General features: G+C 37.6%; 1 protein-coding gene and 1 pseudogene across 3 annotated transcripts in view; both read left to right on the forward strand.

Moving 5' to 3' along the window:
* NEGR1 (neuronal growth regulator 1) overlaps nucleotides 1-17,927 on the forward strand; it is a 1,047,432-nt gene that overhangs the window by 49,308 nt on the left and 980,197 nt on the right. The gene's annotated exons all lie outside the window — the stretch shown is intronic.
* Nucleotides 1,850-10,144, forward strand: LOC129655824 (baculoviral IAP repeat-containing protein 2-like; annotated as a pseudogene).

Here is a 17,927-nt window from a genome sequence, read left to right on the forward strand (position 1 = left end):
ATAGAGTCTAGCTAAGGGAAATATTTTAGAAAGAAATCTGAGATTCAAGAACTAGCTAAAGGCCATTTTTTCTTTGTTTATATTAATTCAACAAGTCTATATTTTTGTTTGTAACGAAGAACACCATGATTGATTTCTCTATTAGATAACTTGTGAAATGCATTTGAAACATATCTGGGATTACCTAATATTAGCAAATCAGTTTTTAGAAACAGAGTTCTACAGATAGCTTCGTAAGTGTTATTTGTACCAATCAGCACTATAGGTTTTTGAAAGTTAGGTATTAGATATAAATAATTTTTGAAATCAGATGTATCTTTAAGCTAAAGAGAATTTTCAAGGGATATAGGTAATTCTATCCTTAAAGAGCAGATTTTAACTTTTAATTGAACTTTGGACTACTTGCTTTGCTAGAATTAGTTTGATTCATGTGATATCAAATGATTCATGTAATATTTCTAGAAGTGAAATCTGCAATGTATCTTACTCAATGTGGTTACTTAAGCAGTTAAGTCCTCTGCAATCAAAGAACTCCCACTAAACTAGTGATTATCTATACTATATATTCTAATGTACTGAGCAAATGTGTAAAGATCATGTGAATTGATTGTTCATTTTTCTAACTTCTTAAAGGGAACGACTAGAAAAATTACACAGTGTACAATTTATTGTACAAAATCTGCTTTTTGATAAAAGCAGAATGTCTTAGAAAAATGTGGAATTTAGAAATGTAATTTGCATTACATTTTGGAACAGATTTTCTTATTTGGGAAAATGTCTTTGAAATCAGAAGTGAAAGTGAAGTTGCTCAGTCATGTCCGACTCTGCGACACCATGGACTGTAGCCTACCAGGCTTCTCCATCCATGGGATTTTCCAGGCAAGAATACTGGAGTGGGTTGTCATTTCCTTTTCCAGGAGATCTTCCCATCCCAGGGATTGAACCTGGGTCTGCCTCATAAAGTAAGCAGATGCTTTACCATCTGAGCCACCAGGGAAGTCCTGGTGAAATCAGAAGCTGAATTTAATTCTCTATACAAATTTTCATTTACAGGCATTTTAGAATACATTAAAAACTGTGATCATTAGGTCTCTTTAAAAATCAACTGAAAAAAAACCCCGAATAAAATGATATATTGATTCACATGAATATAACACTAAAGGAGTTAACAATTAGTTTAAGTGTATCTTCCATACTATAATTTTACATGTTTCAGACTTTAGCATTGCTTTTGTAATAAAGATTAAAAATTCTCAATTGATATATGTTACCTTTGTGGAGATTTGGATGATTTATTTTGGAAAAATATGAAATTTATATAATTCTGACCTATTTAAAGATATTACATAATAGAGTTATCTCTTGATAACTAAACTGACATTTACAATTAAAATGTTGATTGACATATGTTCACATCTCTGTGTAATTATCTAACTATAAACTAAAAATATCAATAAGAGCTAATACTATAGATTCCAGGATCATCTTGCTTAAGCATTACTATAGCATGTGTGTGTGTGTTATTCGCTCAGTTGTGTCCAACTCATTGTGACCCTGTGGACTGTAGCTGACCAGGCTCTTCGGTCCATGGAATTCTCCAAGAATAATGCTGGAGTGAGTCACCATTCCTTTCTCCAGGGGGATTTCCTGACCCAGGGATCAAACTCGGGTCTCCCACATTACTGCAGATTCTTTACTGTTTGAGCCACCAGGGAAGCCCACTGTAGCATGAGTGATATTATTCATGTCAAAACTCTATTGGCATGAGTGATATTATTCATGTCAAAATTCTATGGGCAGAAGAAAAAGTTCATGTAAAGGATTTTAGCTGTCAAAAGTAAAATCACTCATGTACAAAACTACCTCCCAAAGATTTGTCCCGGATCCCTTGTATCGAAAAATTTATAGTGTGATGGAAGATAGCACAATCTTGTCAAATTGGACAATTGGCAACAAACAAAAAATGACATACTTTTCATATGAACTCTACCACGTCTTGATATTCAGCTGCATATTCAGTATACATATTCAGCTTTTCCCACCGGTGTTCCTGTCTCAGGAAGGAGTCTTGCTCATGCTGGTTTTTTATTACACTGGTGTGAATAACAAGGTCAAATGCTTCTGTTGTAGCCTGATGCTGGATAACTGGAAATAAGGAGAAAATCCTATTGAGAAGCATAAACAACTGTATCCTAGCTGTAGCTTTATTCAGAATCTAGTTTCTGTTACTAATCTGGAATCCACTTCTAAAAATGCTTCTTCTCCAATGAAAAACAGTTTTACTCATTCATTATCATCCACTTTGGAACATAGTAGTGCATTCAGTGGTTCTTCTTCCAACCTTTCACCAAACCCTATTACTTCTAGAGCAGTTGAAGACTTTTCCCCATTGAGGACTAACTCCTACAGTTATGCCATGACTACTGAAGAAGTGAGATTTCTTACTTACCAAATGTGGCCATTAACCTTTCTTTCACCATCAGAATTAGTAAGAGCTGGCTTTTATTACATATTGGAGAAGGAAATGGCAACCCACTCTAGTGTTCTTGCCTGGAGAATCCCAGGGACGGGGGAGCCTGATGGGCTGCTATCTACAGGGTCGCACAAAGTCAGACACGACTGAAGTGACTTAGCAGTAGCAGCAGCAGCAGCAGGCTTTTATTACATAGGACCTGGAGATAGGGTAGCCTGTTTTGCCTACCTGTTTCGTGGTGAGATGCTAAATAACTGGAAACCAAAGGATGATGTTATGCTAGAGCACTGGAGACTTTTCCCCAACTGTCCATTTTTGGAAATTCTCTGGAAATGCAGAGGTTCAGCATTTAAAATTTGAGCATGCAGGCACATGCAGCTTGACTGAGAACATTTACGTGCTGGCCATCGACTGTATCAGTTCAGCCTTGCAAGTGCTGGTTTCTATCATGTAGGTCGTAATGATGATGTCGAGTACTTTTGTTATGATGGTGGCTTAAGATGTTGGAAATCTGGAGATAACCCATGGGTAGAACACTCCAAGTGTTTTCCAAGGTATGAGTTTTTGATATGCATGAAAGAGCAGTGATGAGATTCAAATTAGATAACTTCATCTTCTGAACAGCTGTTGTCAACTTCAAATACTCCTGGAGTTGAAAATGCTGATCCACCAATTGTTCATTTTGGACCAGGAGAAAGTTCTTCAGATGATGTAGTCATGATGAATATACCTGTGGTTAAACCTGCCTTGGAAATGGGCTCTAGTAGAAGACTGGTAAAGCGGACCAGTTTTAGAGTTCAGAGTAGGATCCTAAAAACTGGATGAAGTTAAAAACAGTTAATGATATTGTATCAGGACTTCTTATTGCTGAAGATGAAAAAAGAGAAGAAGAAAAAGAGGAAGACAATGAAAGACAAACTGAAGAAATAGCATCAGATGATTTGCCATTCAGTTCAGTTCAGTTCAGTCACTCAGTCGTGTCTGACTCTTTGTGACCCCATGAATCACAGCACGTCAGGGCTCCCTGTCCATCACCAACACCTGGAGTTCGCTCTGACTTATGTCCATCAAGTTAGTGATGCCATCTAGCCATCTCATCCTCTGTCGTCCTCTTCTCCTCCTGCCCCCAATCCCTCCCAGCATCAGCGTCTTTTTGAATGAGTCAACTCTTCACATGAGGTGGCCAAAGTATTGGAGTTTCAGCTTCAGCATTAGCCCTCCAATGAAAACCCAGGACTCATCTCTTTTAGGATGGACTGGTTGGATCTCCTTGCAGTCCAAAGGACTCTCAAGAGTCTTCTCCAACACCACAGTTCAAAAGCATCAATTCTTCGGTTCTCAGCTTTCTTCAGAGTCCAACTCTCACATCCATACATGACTACTGGAAAAACCATAGCCTTGACTAGACCGACCTTTGTTGGCAAAGTAATGTCTCTGCTTTTGAATATGCTATCTAGGTTGGTCATAACTTTCCTTCCAAGGAGTAAGCATCTCTTAATTTCATGGCTGCAATCAACATCTGCAGTGATCTGGAGCCCAAAATAATAAAGTCTGACACTGTTTCCACTGTTTCCCCATTTTTCTGCCATGAAGTGATGGGACCAGATGCCATGATCTTAGTTTTCTGAATGTTGAGCTTTAAGCCAACTTTTTCACTCTCTTCTTTCGCTTTCATCAAGAGTCTCTTTAATTCCTCTTCACTTTCTGCCATAAGGGTGCTGTCATCTGCATATCTGAGGTTATTGATATTTCTCCTGGCAATCTTGATTCCAGCTGTGCTTCATCCAGGCCAGCGTTTCTCATGATGTACTCTGCATACAATTTAAATAAGCAGGGTGACAATATACAGCCTTGACGTACTCCTTTTCCTATTTGGAACCAGTCTGTTGTTCCATGTCCAGTTCTAACTGTTGCTTCCTGACCTGCATATAGGTTTCTCAAGAGGCAGGTCAGGTGGTCTGGTGTTCCCATCACTTTCAGAATTTTCCACAGTTTATTGTGGTCCACACAGTCAAAGGCTTTGGCATAGTCAATAAAGCGGAAATAGATGTTTTTCTGGAACTCACTTGCTTTTTCAGTGATCCAGCGGATGTTGTCAATTTGATCTCTGGTTCCTCTGCATTTGCTAAAACCAGCTTGAACATCTGGAAGTTCAGGATTCACGTACTACTGAAGACAGGCTTTCAGAATTTTGAGCATTACTTTACTAGCATGTAAGATGAGTACAATTGTGCAGTAGTTTGAGCATTCTTTGGCATTGCCTTTCTTTGGGATTGGAATGAAAACTGAACTTTTCCAGTCCTGTGGCCACTGCTGAGTTTTCCAAATTTGCTGGCATATTGAGTGCAGCACTTTCACAGCATCATCCTTCAGGATTTGAAAGAGCTCAATTGGAATTCCATCACCTCCACTAGCTTTGTTTGTAGTGATGCTTTCTAAGGCCCACTTGACTTCACTTCCAAGATGTCTGGCTCTAGCTGAGTGATCACACCATCGTGATTATCTTGGTTGTGAAGCTCTTATTTGTACAGTTCTTCTGTGTATTCTTGCCATCTCTTCTTAATATTTTCTGCTTCTGTTAGGTCCATACTATTTCTGTCCTTTATTGAGCCCATCTTTGCATGAAATGTTCCCTTGGTATCTCTCATTTTCTTGAAGAGATCTCCCGTCTTTCCCATTCTGTTGTTTTCCTGTATTTCTCTGCATTAATCGCTGAGGAAGGCTTTCTTATCTCTCCTTGCTATTCTTTGGAACTCTGCATTCAAATGAGTGTATCTTTCCTTTTCTCCTTTGCTTTCACTTCTCTTCTTTTCACAGCTATTTGTAAGGCCTCCCCAGGCAGCCATTTTGCTTTTTTGCATTTCTTTTCCATGGGGATGGTCTTGATCCCTGTCTCCTTACAATGTCATGAACCTCCATCCATAGTTCATCAGGCACTCTGTCTATCAGATATAGTCCCTTAAATCTATTTCTCACTTCCACTGTGTAATCATTAGGGATTTGATTTAGGTCATACATGAATGGTCTATTGGTTTTCCCTACTTTCTTCAATTTAAGTCTGAATTTGGCAATAAGGAGTTCATGATCAGAGCCACAGTCAGCTCCTGGTCTTGTTTTTGCTGACTGTATAGAGCGTCTCCGTCTTTGGCTGCAAAGAATATAATCAATCTGATTTTGGTGTTGACCATCTGGTGATGTCCATGTGTAGAGTCTTCTCTTGTGTTGTTGGAAGAGGGTGTTCGCTATTACCAATGCGTTCTCTTGGCAAAACTCTATTAGCCTTTGCCCTGCTTCATTCCGTATTCCATGGCTAAATTTGCCTGTTACTTGAGGTGTTTCTTGACTTCCTACTTTTGCATTCTAGTCCCCTATAATAAAAAGGACATCTTTTTTGGGTTTTAGTTCTAAAAGGTCTTGTAGGTCTTCATAGAACTGTTCAACTTCAGCTTCTTCAGCATTACTGGTTGGGACATAGGCTTGAATTACCGTGATATTGAATGATTTTCCTTGGAAACGAACAGAGATCATTCTGTCGTTTTTGAGATTGCATCCAAGTACTGTATTTTGGACTCTTTTGTTGACCATGATGGCTATTCTATTTCTTCTAAGGGATTCCTGCCCACAGTAGTAGATATAATGGTCATCTGAGTTAAATTCACCCATTCCAGTCCATTTTAGTTCGCTGATTGCTAGAATGTCAACGTTCACTCTTGCCATCTCCTGTTTGACCACTTCCAATTTGCCTTGATTCATGGACCTGACATTCCAGGTTCCTATGCAATATTGCTCTTTACAACATCGGACCTTGCTTCTATCACCAGTCACATCCACAACTGGGTATTGTTTTGCCTTGGCTCCATCCTTTCATTCTTTCTGGAGTTATTTCTCCACTGATCTCCGGTAGCATATTGGGCACCTACCAACCCAGGGATCCCCTTTCAGTATCCTATCATTTTGCCTTTTCATACTGTTCATGGGGTTTTTAAGGCAAGAAAACTGAAGTGGTTTGCCATTCCTTTCTGCAGTGGACCACATTCTGTCAGACTTCTCCACCATGACCCTCCTATCTTGGGTGGCCCAACATGGCATGGCTTCGTTTCATTGAGTTAGACAAGGCTATGGTCCATGTGATCAGATTGGCTAGTTTTTTGTGATCATGGTTTCAGTGTGTCTGCCCTCTGATGCCCTTTTGCAACACCTACCATCTACTTGGGTTTCTCTTACCTTTTACGTGGGGTATCTCTCCATGTTTGCTCCAGCAAAGCTCAGCTGTCTGCTCCTTACCTTGGATGAGGGATATCTCCTCATGGCCACCCCTCCTGACCTTGAATGTGGAGTAGCTCCTCTTTGTCCCTCCTTCACCCTTGCAGCCACCACTCCTTGGATGTGGGGTTGCTCCTCTTGGCTGCCTCCCCTGACCTATGGCATGGGGTAGCTCATCTCAGCCACCACCCCTGACCTCGGACGTGGGGTAGCTCCTCAGCTGCTCCTGTGCCAACGCAGCCTGGCACTCTTGGTAACTACCCCTGACTTTGGGCGAGGGGTAGCTCCTCTTGGCCATGCTTCTGCACAGTCTGTCGCAGCCAGCACGCTTCTGCATGATTTGCCATTACTTTGGAGAAATAGAACGGCTCTTTTTCAACAGTTGATGTGTGTTCTTCCTATCCTGGATAATCTTTTAAAGGCCAATGTAATTAATAAACAGGAACATGATATTAGTAAGCAAAAAACACAGATATCTTTACAAGCAAGAGAACTGATTGATACCGTTTTGAAGATATGCCTCCAACATCTTCAAAACTGTCTTAAAGAAATTGATCCTACATTATATAAGAACTTGTTTGTGGAAAAGAATATGAAGTATAATCCAACAGATGTTTGGATTAGGTCTGTCACTGGGAAGCCTGCAAGAAGAACATGTAAAGTGTGTATGGGCAAAGAAGTTTCTATTGTATTTATTACTCTCAGTCATCTGATAGTATGCTGGAAATGTGCCCCTTCTCTAAGGAAATGCCCTATTTGCAGGAGTATAATTAAGGGTACTGTTTGTAATTTCTCTCATAAAAGAAAAATAGGTTATGTATTACATTAAATATAAAAATCTTTAAAATATTGTTTGAAGCTGTTTGAAGTTAAAATAGGGATTCAGTTCGGTTGCTCAGTCGTGTCCATTCATTGTGGACATTGTCCATGTCCAGTGATTGTGACCCCATCAACCACAGCATGCCAGGCCTCCGGATCCATCACCAACTCCCAGAGTCAACTCAGACCCACGTCCATCAAGTCGATGATGTCATCCAAACATCTCATCCTCTGTTGTCCCCTTCTCCTCCTGCCCTCAATCTTGCCCAGCATCAGGGTCTTTTCCAATGAGTCAGCTCTTTGTATGAGGTGGCCAAAGTTTTGGAGTTTCAGCCTCAACATTAGTCCTTGCAATGAACACCCAGGACTGATCTTCTTTAGGAAGGACTGGTTGGATCTCCGTGCAGTCCAAGGGACTCTCAAGAGTCTTCTCCAACATCACAATTCAAAAGCATCAGTTCTTCGGCGCTCAGCTTTCTTTTTGGTCCAACTCTCACATCCATACATGACCACTGGAAAAACCATAGCCTTGACTAGACGGACCTTTGTTGGCAAAGTAGTGTCTTTGCTTTTTAATATGTTATCTAGGCTGGTCATAACTTTTCTTCCAAGGAGTAAGCGTCTTTTAATTTCATGGCTGCAATCGCCATCTGTAGTGATTTTGGAGCCCAAAAAATAAAGTCTGACACTGTTTCCACTGTTTCCCTATCTTTTTGCAATCAAGTGATAGGACCAGATGCCATGATCTTAGTTTTCTGATTTTTGAGTTTTAAGCCAACTTTTTCACTCCCCTCTTTCACATTCATCAAGAGGCTATTTAGTTCTTCTTCACTTTCTACCATAAGGGTGGTGTCATCTGCATATCTGACATTATTTTTATTTCTCCTGGCAATCTTGATTCCAGATTGTGCTTCATCCAGCCCAACATCCAATGGATCATTGAAAAAGCAACAGAGTTCCAGAGAAACATCTATTTCTGCTTTATTGACTATGCCAAAGCCTTTGACTGTGTGCATCACAATAAACTGTGGAAAATTCTGAAAGCGATAGGAATACCAGTCCACCTGAGCTGCCTCTTGAGAAACCTGTATGCAGTTCAGGAAGCAACAGTTAGAACTCGACATGGAAAAACAGACTGTTTCCAAATAGGAAAAGGAGTACGTCAAGGCTGTATATTATCACTCTGCTTATTTAACTTATATGCAGAGTACATCATGAGAAACACTGGGCTGGATGAAACACAAGCTGGAATCAAGATTGCCAGGAGAATGCTGGCATATTGAGCACAACACTTTAACAACATCATCTTTTAGGATTTGAAATAGCTCAACTGAAATTCCATCACCTCCACTAGCTTTGTTCATAGTGATGTTTCCTAAGGCCCACTTGACTTTACATTCCAAGATGTCCGGCTCTAGGTGAATGACTGCACCATCGTGATTATCTGGGTCATGAAGATCTTTTTTGTACAGGTCTTCTGTATATTTTTGCCACCTCTTAATATCTTCTGCTTTGGTTAGGTCTTTACCATTTCTATCCTTTATTGTTCTCATCTTTGCATGAAATATTACCTTGGTATATCTAATTTTCTTGAGGAGATATCTAGTTTTTCCCATTCTGTTGTTTTCCTCTATTTCTTTGCACTGATCCCTTAGGAACCCTTTCTTATCTCTCCTTGCTATTCTTTGGAACTCTGTATTCTGATGGGTATATCTTTCCTTTTCTCCTTTGCCTTGAGCTTCTCTTCTTTTCACAGTTATTTGTAAAATCTCCTCAGAGAACCATTTTGCCTTTTTGCATTTCTTTTCTTGAGGGTGGTCTTGATCCCTGCCTCCTGTACAATGTAGTGAACCTCCATCCATATTTCTTCAGGCACTTTGTCTATTAGATTTAATCCCTTGAATCGATTTCTCACTTCCACTGTATAATGGTAAGGGATTTGATTTAGGTCGTGAATCACTAGGTCATTGAATGATCTAGTGGTTTTCCCTACTTTCTTCAATTTAAGTCTGAATTTGGCAATAAGGAGTTCATGATCTGAGCCACAGTCAGCTCCCGGTCTTGTTTTTGCTGACTGTATACAGCTTCTCCATCTTTGGCTGCAAATAATATAATCAATCTGATTTTGATATTGACGATCTGGTGATGTCCATGTGTAGAGTCTTCTCTTGTGTTGTTGAAGAGGGTGTTTGCTATGACCCATGTGGTGTTTTGGCAAAACTCTGTTAGCTTTTGCCCTGCTTCATTCTGTACTCCAAGGCCAAATTTGCCTGTTACTCCAGATATTTCTTTACTTCCTACTTTTGCATGCCAGTCCCCTATAATGAAAAGGACATCTTTAGGAGAGGGCAATATTCTTAAGTCAGAAAGTGTGGCTCCATTGTCTGGACTGTTACTTGTCGTGCTCTGATTATCACTGGCTAAAACTATGGGTACACGTCCTAGGAAATCAAACCTTTTCCAATACTTTGTGAATTCACAGAGACTTTTTTAAAGCTCACTCATGCTTGTTTGCAAATATGCAATCACTTATCCATACCACATTAACCAGTGTCTTTTACTTGATTTCCACTAGGTAAAACTGTTTAAGCAAAAGGTTTGTTATGGTAAAGGAAGGATCTAAGCAAAGCCAAACACTCCAAATGTAACATAAACATTCACAGTCTCAGTATTGTGAATTTTTCTTTTTAAGCCCCATCACTCCAAACAATGTCAATGCCTGTTTCCCTATATATTCTCCAGCTTTGTAATACCAATCCTGGTTTTCCTGATCCTTCCTTCTTGGGAACAAAATGATTTTTCTTATTTCTATTCTTTTATTTTATTTTATTTATTTTTTATTTTTCTTATTTCATGCAAAGCAATCTCCTCCCAAACTTTTCCTTCATGGTTTCATCATCAGAATGGACATTACCATTTGCCTCGATCTGTCTGTTTTGGAGGTATTTTCCCAGCAAGCACTTCTTACCCATAGAGAACTCTGGGAATAGCAATCAGAATGATTCAATTTAAGCAACTTCCTCTACCACTTATTAAGTGCTCATTATTTATTAGGCACTGTGTTTTATAACATTTCTGCTCACTCTCCCACTTGTTTCCATGGGGTAGGCTTTTATCATTCTCATTTTAGAGAAGGAAACTAAGTTCCAAGAAAATTAATTCACTTGTCTAAGGTTTGAAAACCATCAAACACAGCAGTGCGTGTTCCAGCTTTGATTCCAAAGTCCAGACTGTTTTCAATGTTGTCTTCTCATTTAGGTCATGATTACTATTAAATTTGTGATTTAACTATAGTGTGTTGATATCAAATGCTTTGCATGCATGCAGGTTTTATTTTTTTCTGAAGGAGATCCATTTGGTAGCTGTTATTTGAAAATGGAATAGATAGTCAATTTGCCAGTTAAGTTATTATAATAATTAAGCCCTTACAGTTCTTTGTACCATTTTTAAAGTTATAGAAGTGTAACAGAAACAATACTTTGTTTTGTTAGAAATATAGAGCTCAGAAATATAAAAGTAAATATACATGAAAAAAGTCATTTAGTTTCTGAAGCACTTCCTTTTTTAATTTCAAAAGGCATTATGAATAGGAATACCATCATTTTACCAAGAAATAAGTATTTGAAGAGTATATTGTGAGCATAATTATTTATTTTTAATAGCTGTATGTAACTGATAAGTATAGCTGGTTATGACCAAAGGTCAATCAATCTAATGAAACTTGAGAATTTCTGAATGTATGAATTTATATGGAATCAAATGTAAACTTCCCCTAGATAATTAGGAGTTGAAGATTATAAAATTTGCCATTGAGAAGATCATTATTCTCTAAATATTCACTAAAGTCTGTGCCCTGATAACATTAATGGCCCAGAAAGCAGTTATATGTCTTCTGTGAAGTATTGATTTTGAACACAAAGAGGGCACATGTTTCATATGTAACTTTTTGATACTTAGGTTTTTGCTTGATCTCTCATTTTTAGTCATTTATTCCTGATGTTCTTATTTTTAAAAAGATCTATGATAGCAAACTGACATTTGAACTATGTCTACAATTTTCTGCTTCTAACAATAGTTGCCTTTTGAATGATTAAAAAATTCATAATTTGTAGTTTATTTTAAAGATACATAACATAAATACCCACTTCCATAAAAGTTTAGATCCTGATTAAGCCATTAGATATTCTGAAGATTTGCTCTCCTTTTACTTCCACTCTGACAATATCTGTGGCTACTTAGACTATAATATGTTTAAGCCATAAGTTTTTTTTTTTTTCCCTAAAATTTGTCTTCCTAAGTCTTGTATTCTAAAATGTATTTTCCTTGCTAAGTCAATTCCTTCCTATAAGCTCACCTTAATATAATTCTGTAAATTCTCAAAAACATATGCTCTTTCAAAATCATCAAATATCAATCATTTTGAGTCAAAACTGGGAGTTAATTTGGGTTAAATTTGATCCTAATTACTGGGAAGAGTAATTGCCCTGCCCAAGATTTGATTTTTTTCTCTCTGTCATACAATAAGTAATGACATGAAATGACCAGTTTTAAAGAAATAAAAATTACTAACCAAAATCAGCTGAGTAATGTCCAACTCTTTGTGACTCCTTGGACTACAGCACACCAGACTTCCCTGTCCATTACCAACTCCTGGATCTTGTTCAATCTCATGTCCATCAAGTTGGTGATGCAATCCCACATTTCATCCTCTGTTGTTCCCTTCTCCTCGGCTGCCTTCAATCTTTCCCAGCATCAGGGTCTTTTCCAGGTCTTTTCCAGTGAGTCAGTTCTTCACATCATGTGGCCAAAGTATTGGAGTTTCAGCTTCAGTATCAGTCCTTCCAATGAATATTCAGGACTAATTTCCTTTAGGATTGACTGGTTGGATCTTTTTGCAGTCCAAGGGATTCTTGAGTCTTCTCAAACCCCACAGTTCAAAAGCATTGATTCTTCGGTGCTCAGCTTCCTTTATAGTCCGATTCTCACATCCATACATGACTACTGGAAAAAACATAGCTTTGACTAGATGGACCTTTGTTGACAAAGCAATGTCTCTGCTTTTTAATATGCTGTCTAGGTTGGTCATAGCTTTTCTTCCAAGGAGCAAGCGTCATTTAATTTCATGGCTGCAGTCACCATCTGCAGTGATTTTGGGGCCCCAAAAATAAAGTCTGACACTGTTTCTATGGTTTCCCCATCTATTTGCCATGAAGTGATGGGACCAGATGCCATGATCTTAGTTTTCTGAATGTTCAGTTTTAAGCCAACTTTTTGACTCTCCTCTTTCACTTTCATCAAGAGGCTCTTCAGTTCTTTGCTTTCTGCCATAAGGGTGGTATCATCTGCATATCTCAGGTTATTGATATTTTTCCCAGCAATCTTGATTCCAGTTTGTGCTCAATCCAGCCTGGCATTTTTCATGATGTACACTGCATATAAGTTAAATAAGCAGGGTGACATTATACAGCCTTGATGTACTCCTTTCCCGATTTGGAACCAGTCTCTTGTTCCATGTCCAATTCTAACTGTTGCTTCTTGACCTGTGTAGTTTTCTCAGGAGGCAGGGCAGGTGGTCTGGTATTCCCATCTCTTGAAGAATTTTCCTCAGTTTGTTATGATCCACACAGTCAAAAGCTTTGGTGTAGTCAATAAAGCAGTAGTAGATAATTCTGATAGAGCCCCATAGTAAAATATGTGTGTGTGTGTGTGTGTGTGTGTGTATATATATATACATACTAGATACCTGTTACTGATACTGAACATATACCTAATATATAAATTTATAAATGGCAAATATTTAGAAATAGTCTTAATTTCTTAACTATGTTTTTTTCTTATTTTTCAGTCTCTGTTTCTATTCATAAAAATAACCTGCAAAACATAGGATATAATGTTAGGGGAATTTTGATGAATAGTTTCTTTTATTCAGTCACTATATGATAAGTTGAGAGGTTATATATATTAAAATTGATTTTTATTAAAAAATATAAACATTAACAAGGTACTTTCAAATATACTAGTATAGAACTCATATTTAAATAGTTTGATGTACATTCTAGTTTTGACAATCATAAGGTAACTTTATTTATTATTATTTATAGCTAACACTATAAATTTATCTCATTTAATTCAACTGATGAGAAATGGACACTGTGTTATGAATAATAATTTACAGTTACTTGAGTCAGGCAGTCCTGAGTTCACATTAAGTTCTGTCATTTATTCCTGAGGAAATCTTTAATAAGTTACTTCTCTGTTCCTCACTTCATTCATCTGTAAATAATAATAGACATTTCCACAAGACTGTTGTAAGAATTATATGAGGAAATATATACATGGTAAAATAGTACATGGTAATTATAATAGTACTGAACCTGTAATTTTAGCATACAGAATTTTTAAAGATATTTTAAAATTGTCTTAATAAAGCCCAGATGTGTTCTTTTTGAATTATTTTAATGAATACTTTCTAAAATGTATTACCAATTTATTTACTTAGTGTGCAAAATATGTTAAAATACTTAAAAATTTTGACAGAAGCATTAACAAGAATATTATTGATTCTTTTTTTTGTTCATCAGTAATAACAGTACAAAGACTATTGTTTTTAATTATAAAACTTTTTTTTTTTTACTATATGATATAGATACTGCTTGAAGGCCTCAGCTACTACTGCCCAACATGTATATAAAAGCATAGACATTCACTTATTCAGTGCACATCTGTTAGATTTCTGTTGTCTGATGGAAAAACACAGGGCCATAAAATTCAGCTTTGTAATCAGGTCTTTCCTTTATGTTCAGATGTCTTCATTCACTCCCTTATTCAAAACTATTAGAGAAAACTACTGAAAAACATTCCAAAATAAATTGAAAGGCATCATTTTTAAAGTCATTGGAAAAAATTAATAGTCTATAACATAAATCATGGCAATAGTTATCATAATCACTCATGTCTTTGCATAATGTTTACTTAACTCATCTTGGATATATTATGTTAAACCTAGAAATAAACTGTGTTTAGATGGAAATAAATTATCAAGTAAATTTTAAGTGTACTTGAGTTTTTGCCTCTCTCTTCATATCTATCTTCATCTCTGTCTCTGTCTCCTTTTCTCTGTTTCAAGTATCAGAGGAAACATCAGTTTGCAGTGAATACAGAGAGCTCTGTAAAAAGAAACATCTTTTACTTCAAATTGTAATACACTGTAAAACCTCAGTGAGGTTGCAAATTACCTAGTTTTGTAAGCTTGAATTTATTCATACAGAAATAAGAATGATTTTACTTTTAATAGGACCTACCTATGGTGGCTCAGCTGGTAAATAATCTGTCTGCAATGCCGGAGACCTGGGTTCAATCCCTTTGTTGGGAAAATCCCTGGAGAAGGGAATGGCAACCCACTCCAGTATTCTGGTCTGGAGAATTCCATGGACTGTATAATCCATGGGCTCACAAAGAGTCAGACACAACTGAGCAACTTTCACTTTTCACCCTGGTAAAGAATGTGCCTGCAATGTAGGAGACCCAGATTCGATCCCTGGGTTGGGAAAATCCCCTGGGGAAGGCACTGGCTACCCACTCCAGTGTTCATACCTGGAGAACCCCTTGGACAGAGGATCCTGGTGGACTACAGTCCATGGGGTCGCAAAGCATCAGACAAAACAGAGCAATTAACACTTTCACTTTTCACCTCATGGGGAAGTTATGAGTATTGCATAAAATATTACATCTAAAGAGCACATAATTCAGTGTATTTGTATTTCTGTATCTCCTGCATGGAACTCTTCTTGCAGATACTTAAGGCACTTTATCAGATAATTTTTTTGACCCCATTTTAAATAGCATCCTCCACTTTCCCACCTCCTTTCGTTACCTCTGAAATAACCTAACCATACATTAGGAAAAAAGGTCAATGAATTTGACATATTTCCTGACCAGATTTCTTTACAGGGTCATTCCTACTGACATGATCCTCAAGATAAATGTTATTAAAGAGGAACCTACTTTTTAAAACTTAGACAGAAATGTTGGATGCATACATCAGTGGAACGTTGAGTTCTTGGGAGACAGAAACTTTAGCAGTCAATTTGATATACTTAAGCATGCAATAGTCCTCTAATCTTTGTAAAAAAATTTTTTTTAATTAAAGAAATTGTCATGCAGCTGTAATGTTGTCATTTATCAGCATAATGAATTTAAACTGAAGGCTACTCTTACTGTGAGAATGAAGGGATTAACTGGAGGGACTGCATTGATAATAATTAGAAAAGTGCAGTGGCCAAATCAATATCTTGGTGCTGAGACTTTCCTTGGAAACTGTAAACCATAACAAAGCTGTCAGGCTGCTGAGAGATGGGGATGTTGTTTATTTGTGTTGCTAATTTACTCTCTGATACTTTTAAGTTATATACTGAGTACATCAGAAATGAAAAAAAAAGATATTTCACTTATTTTTTTAAAGATAAAACATGGTTTATTTTTATTTCTCCCATATAAGTTATCAAAACTGTAGTGAAGGCTTGAGTGGTAAACTGATCATAACTTTTTTTTTTTGAGGAGTGGGAGAGGAGTATCAGGATTATTATGATGTCTTTTGTTAATATTTAGTGACTATGTATCACTTTCTATTTAGTGTTATAATTTCTACAGAAGTAGTTTTAATTCAAAATTTTCCATTTTAAGGGAAGATAATATTATACAATAAGCAGGACCTGTATTTGACTAATGGAATGATAGTCATTCTTCTGGACACTCATATACCACATTTCAGGAGTCCATTAAGTAGAAGAGAACTGTCACTCATCATAGTCTTTCAGGTTTCCAAGTTTGATAACATTATTAAAAGAGTCCATTGCTGGTAGGATTTACTCTTTTCTGTATTATATTCTTTTCCCAGAATCCAATAACAGAACGATGTGCAAAGCATAATTTTTGGACCTCAGTTTTTATCTAATACTTAAGAGGTTGGAATTCCATTTTAGTTATCTATTGCTGCATGGCAAATTACTCCAAACTTTGCGGAGTAATACAAAAGTCCTCATAGGATTTGTAGCTCATGAACTTGGACAAGATAAAGCAAGATGACTTGTCTTTTCCCTATGATCTCTGGGAAGCAGCAGAGGGTGATACAAATGGCTGGGGGCTAGAATTATCTGCCAATTTCCAACAGAGTACCAACCATTTATATTAAAATTTACATTAACTAAATATAATTAATACTTTAGTTCTTCAGTCATACCAGCCATATTTCAAATGTTCAATAGCCACATGTGGCTAGTGATGACTCCTTGGCCAGTGTGTATATATATATGACGTTTCTATCATCACAGAATGTTCTCTTGGACAGAGCTAATCTAGGGGCATCTTTACTCATATGTCTAACATGTAGCCTGGGATGACTCCAGGGTTGGGGACAAACGAGATTGTTGACTAAAGTACATAGATGCAAGATTTCTATTTAGGGTTCTTAGAACCTAGAATTTGAGTTCTGAGAGGAAACTTCTCAAGTGCATGTGTTTGAGCCAGGATGAAGCTGCATGGCCTTTAGGATTTAGCATCATAAGTCACAGAGATCACTATGCCTTACTTTACTGGACAAATAAGCCCACCAGTAATGAGCCAGTAGATTCAAGGTATGGGGACTCCTCTAAACAGGAGGAGTGTCAGATGTTCTGAGGCCATGGTTTAGAAGCACTGCAGACTAAATCTTTGTATCACAAATGGTGCTTTGGAAAACTAGACTTTAATATACATAATAGGAAAGGTCTCAGTGATCAAATAAAGAAGCCTTCATTTAAATAAAATCTAACACTTCAGGATTTTTATGGTATTTAGTATGCTAGTGTTCAAGGTTAATTTCTAAGGTGGCATTGTATGTTATGGTTAGTGTAAGGTAAGGGAGTTAGAGAAGACAAGGTTTGGAAAAAGAATGAGACCAGCACTTTACAGGAACAGATACCTTTAATGAGATGAGAAGGGGCGGCAGTCAGATTATTGGGCTGCTGCGCTAAGTCAAGAAGAGAGTAGGTATATATAGAAAACATATATATGCGGAGATACATCATTTTGAGGGAGTCTGTTTTTATTCATGATTATTTTTGATCAGTTAGCTTTCAACATGGAGAAGGCAATGGCAACCCACTCCAGTACTCTCGCCTGGAAAATCCCATGGATGGAGGAGCCTGGTAGGCTGCAGTCCATGGGGTCACGAAGAGACTGAGCTACTTCACTTTCACTTTTCACTCTCATGCACTGGAGAAGGAAATGGCAACCCACTCCAGTGTTCTTGCCTGGAGAATCCCAGGGATGGCAGAGCCTGGTGGGCTGCTGTCTATGGGGTCGCACAGAGTTGGACACAACTGAAGTGACTTAG

This window comes from Bubalus kerabau, chromosome 6 (genome assembly GCF_029407905.1).
Source record: "Bubalus kerabau isolate K-KA32 ecotype Philippines breed swamp buffalo chromosome 6, PCC_UOA_SB_1v2, whole genome shotgun sequence".
In the NCBI taxonomy this organism is placed as follows: Eukaryota; Metazoa; Chordata; class Mammalia; order Artiodactyla; family Bovidae; genus Bubalus; species Bubalus kerabau.